Source organism: Crocodylus porosus, unplaced genomic scaffold (genome assembly GCF_001723895.1).
Source record: "Crocodylus porosus isolate Cpor-Errol unplaced genomic scaffold, CroPor_comp1, whole genome shotgun sequence".
Taxonomy (NCBI): Eukaryota; Metazoa; Chordata; order Crocodylia; family Crocodylidae; genus Crocodylus; species Crocodylus porosus.
The window spans coordinates 4,938,210-4,942,644 of record NW_017728939.1 but is presented as its reverse complement, the minus strand read 5'-3'; the positions used below and the strand labels follow the sequence as shown (position 1 = coordinate 4,942,644).

Sequence of the window (4,435 nt, the reverse complement as noted above, 5' to 3'; positions counted from 1 at the left end):
TAAGCATCCAATTTGCTCTTGAGCAATTTAGCCAACTGCTGCCTTTTGTCTGTCTTCACAACTTGGAGTCCTCAGCTCCAATAGTTCCCTTTTTAAAATGAAACAAAACCAATCAAAAGCTAGTAGTATATGTGCAGGCAGTAGTGATCCAAACTCTTCTTACTCCCTGGTGAATTTACTAAAGCTGCTGTTTTATCTTGTCCAGAAGTTTCAACTACTTTTCCATCTGGCAAGTCGCATACATATTTGAGCTTCACGTGATATCTGAAGTCCCGTGTTTGACGGGGTTCCTTGTAGTAAACACCAGAACTGAAACTCTAGATAAGGTCTTTTTGGGAAAAAAAAAAAAAAATTGCTAGTTTACTTGCTGCCTCTCACACCTTAATGTGATTTCATATATGTATGTGTTTTTGAAGTTTAGCTTCCTTTTGTTTCTTTTATATTTATTAGAGTAATAATAATGCTTTAATTTAATTATTACAAAACATATGGGCAACATCAATTTTTATTTTTAGAAATGTAACCGTGTTTGTTTAAAAAAAACAAAAACTGACAACTTGTTTTTGCTATCTTTTAGTGCAATAAGCCGTTTGAGAGGAAAACTGTGTCCGTTTAGCTGTATTAAAGCGGCATTTGTACCACTAACTGTGGGAGAATGGACACCTCCACAATTTTAAAAGGACAAAGTAAATGCCTTAATTTTGAAAGGAAAGTTTTTATAGTTGAGGGGAATCTTTTTTTTTTCCTTTTTTAAATCAAAACATCAAAGAATAGCAAACATGCTTTTTGAATCCTGCAAGCTTTACTCTTGGCAATCGGGCTGTATTTTGGTTTAACAAAGGAACTGTCTGCATCTTTGGATTGAAGAGATGAAGTTATATGAATTAATTGGACTGTTTTTTATTGGAGATCTAGGTTTTCATGTTCTTACTTTAAATATATCAGACATTTAATCAGGAAAATGTCTTAAGGAGTTAATGAAGTTTTTAGCCAATTTTGCTGATTTCATAGTGACTTTCCTTTTAAAATTAAGGTATTGGTGACTTCATTTCACTTTACAAATAAAACACGAGGGCTGGGATACTTTTAACAAGTTAAATCACTGAAATATGAAACAAATTTAATGGGACTTTTGTTCATTCCACTTTTTAAAGTTAAAATGAAATATTTAAGATGTCAGAGGTGAGCATTTATTCAATAAGGGGATCAGGGGAGTTTTGCACTTTGTAAACTCGTGAACTGCATTTTTGACTGTTTTATTTGCACTGGTTCATAGTATATATACATACATATATACTGCAGATTTGTTTATATGGGCATTGCTGTTATCCCAGCCCTTTGGAACTCTACCTGCTCTCCACATGAAAACCAGTGGGTTGGTATAAATTACCTGACTTATCTCCTGTCATTCTTATGTAATCTGTTTGCCAATTTACTGTATTTTGAGCCTAAAATCTGAGCCCATTTTGCTTCAGTAAGCATGAATTTTCCCCATTTTCTGCCAGAAAAAAGTACTGTATTTTGTGCATTTTGTATTTTGTACTAAGATGTATGTAGTGCTGTTCACAACACTGTCTCAAAGCGTTTCACTAAATACTTGGTGTATATACATATTTTTTTTTTCCCAATACCAAGAAAGATAATGCAAAATTTCTTGTTTTTTGTTTCTTTGCAGAATTTTAAAAGTGCACTGGAAATAATCATGACTGTGGGCAGTGTATGAATGGCTCAGGGGGCTGAGGAGAAAAGAGAAGGAGGGTTATGTCACAGATCCCTATGTAGCCCAGGAGCTCTTGGAAAGACTGGGGAGTCGTGTGCACAGCAGTGGGACTGCAGATCCCAAAATGAAATGTCCTGGCTTTGTTTTTTTGCTATTTCTTGCACTTAGGTTTCAGCTCCTTTTGAATAAATCTGCTGCAGGGAGATCAGCATAACTGAATAACTAGACTTCCAAATAAACCCTTTAGTAGTTCTCTTCTTGGACTTGCTGAACAGTTTCCTCTTGAGAGTGCTCTAGCTAGTAGTCCTGTCTGTAAAGGCCAAGGTTAGGTTTTTTATGGAGGCTGGACCTGATGATCTTATGAGGTCCCTTGCAGCCCTATGAAATCTAGTCTATGAAATTAAAATTGAGGATTTTCTTTTTTTAAAAACTTCTTGTGGATTCCTGGCTTTTGTCATGAGAAGTCCTTTAAAGAAAGAAAGAGTAGATTTTTAACTTTTTCCCTTCAGATACACTGTCCGTTTCCTATCCTGCCCACACTCAGCGACTATGGCTTGAAAGTTTTAAATTATTTTGCTTGCTGCTTTCACCAAAAAGAAACAAAAAAAAATTTAAAAAACCCACTGCATTAATTGGGCAAGTGACTTTAAGCTGCTCACTCAGTGGACAAGCGGAACTGGTTTTCATGTGAAGAGGAGCTAGAAGTTTTAATTTCTATTCTTGGTTTTGCAGATGTCTACATAAAGTGCCGATACATGTTTGTATTACAATATCAAGTTACTGGCTTTGTGAGGGCCACACACGTATGATACTGTAGCTGCTATATTTATTTAAACGGAGACGGACAATTACTGCACTAGGGAAATGAGGAGATGAGCAGGAATCAAGGCTTAGTTAGATGTGGTATCGCATTTTTCAGAAGAGAATTAATGGTGTGAAGTATAAAGTGTAACAAAAGGGTGCTGTCATTTTAACTGAGATTAAATAGCCAGATATTCTTCCTTTGTTTAAAGACATATATATTTTGATGTTTGCAGTTGGGGGCGGGGGGTGGGGAGGGAGCAAATGGTACCTCATCTGTGGTGGCAGTTTCCAGTGTATTTTCAGAGTATATGGATTTCTTTTATTTTTGTACCTGCTCTCCTTTAAAGAAAAGTTTCTCAAGTTTTATGTGCTTTTGGGGAAATCTTGAGTGACATACCTGATCCCCCTCATCTTCACAGGAGCTGTTCATATCAAGCCCAGCAAGGGACATGGGCAAAGGCTGACGGTTCTGTTTTTGCAGATGAGTTGGCCTGGTATTCATATATCTCTCTAAAACGATGGTTCCCAGCCTTCTGTGGCAGTGTACCAGTTTTCCAAACTAAGACCTCATTTGTACTAGCAAGTGCCACTAACCTCTCAAGCAATGAGAGCACCCTCTTGGGGCTCAGTAGAGAGTAAGGGGTGCGGCAGCCTCTGGTACTGACTACACATCCCCGAAGTAATAATACTGGTACATGTGCCAAAGGTTAGGAACCACTTTCCCAGAATTGGAGGCAGCGCTTCTAATAAGCTAACTATAGGTCTTTGCCAGATTTGTGATCTAGTGACTAGTGGATCCAAATTTGGGAAGAAGCATTGAGAATCTTTTGTAGTTGTAGTGTTACACTCTTGCAACATCTGCTAACAGAGTGACTGATGACTCCGTTTAAAGTAGCTTTGGATTCGTGGGGCACTTAGTGTGGCCAATTTTACTCAGGATTGTTAGATTGCTGTTTAACTGTTTAAACTGGTTAAAAGTGCCCAAAGGGTATTTCTTTTGGGCTTAGCTTTTACAGGTAGAATGGATTCTGGAAGGTTGTCAGTCAAATTATTTCAAGATGCCATTGGTCCTAAATTGTTTTCATTTCTCTTATGTGCAAATACTTGTCCTGTGAAGTCTAGCATAGGACATTATGTAGTAACCACCTCTGTATACATCTTATTGGTTTTCTACTAGTGCTTGAGTTCACAGCAGTGAAGCTTCCAAGCTCAGACTCCTTCGATTTAAAAATGAGGCCTTTCTGAGTTTACATATGTACTCGTACCTTGAGACTTGTCCACCTTTGATATTTTTTAATCTTGTGAACTGAGGGGAATAGATCCTTTCTCAAAGCACTTTTTGTACCAGAGGAATCAAAAGCTCAGATTATATACATGAAAACAATAAATGTACAGATATCGGAGATCTTTTTTTTTTTCCAAATGGTTACCTTTGTTTCTTTTCATGCCAGGTAAATGCTGTCAGTTGCAGTGTTGTGGAATAATTGTGGCTGCCACTGGTCAGTTAGGTTGATCTGGTCGAATATCCATGTGTAGAGGTCAAATGGAAAAGTATTCCTGGCTTACTTTCCTACCCAAAGATGGTACTTGAAATCAGCATTGGGTATGAGATATCATATTGTTTGGCACATCTTTTAATTAAAAACTTCACTAAGCCAATTAACTCATTATTTTTGTAAAGTTGAAAACTAGTAGTTAGGGCTTGTGCTAGTCAGTATTTTCTGCTAGTAGAAAATCTTTGTAACTTTACGTTAGTTATGAGGTGTGAAACTGGTATGTACAGGACCCTATGTCTTACCTATCTAGCAGAGTCTGAGGAATCCATACTTACTAAAACACTAAGATCAAAAACTGGTTTGGGGCTGAGCAGCTAAAGGTGCGTAAAGGCAAGGTGGGGGTCGGGGTGGAGGG

General features: G+C 37.5%; 1 protein-coding gene across 1 annotated transcript in view; it reads left to right on the top strand.

Moving 5' to 3' along the window:
• Positions 1-4,435, top strand: part of LOC109318455 (protein argonaute-1) — a 124,413-nt gene that overhangs the window by 110,908 nt on the left and 9,070 nt on the right. The gene's annotated exons all lie outside the window — the stretch shown is intronic.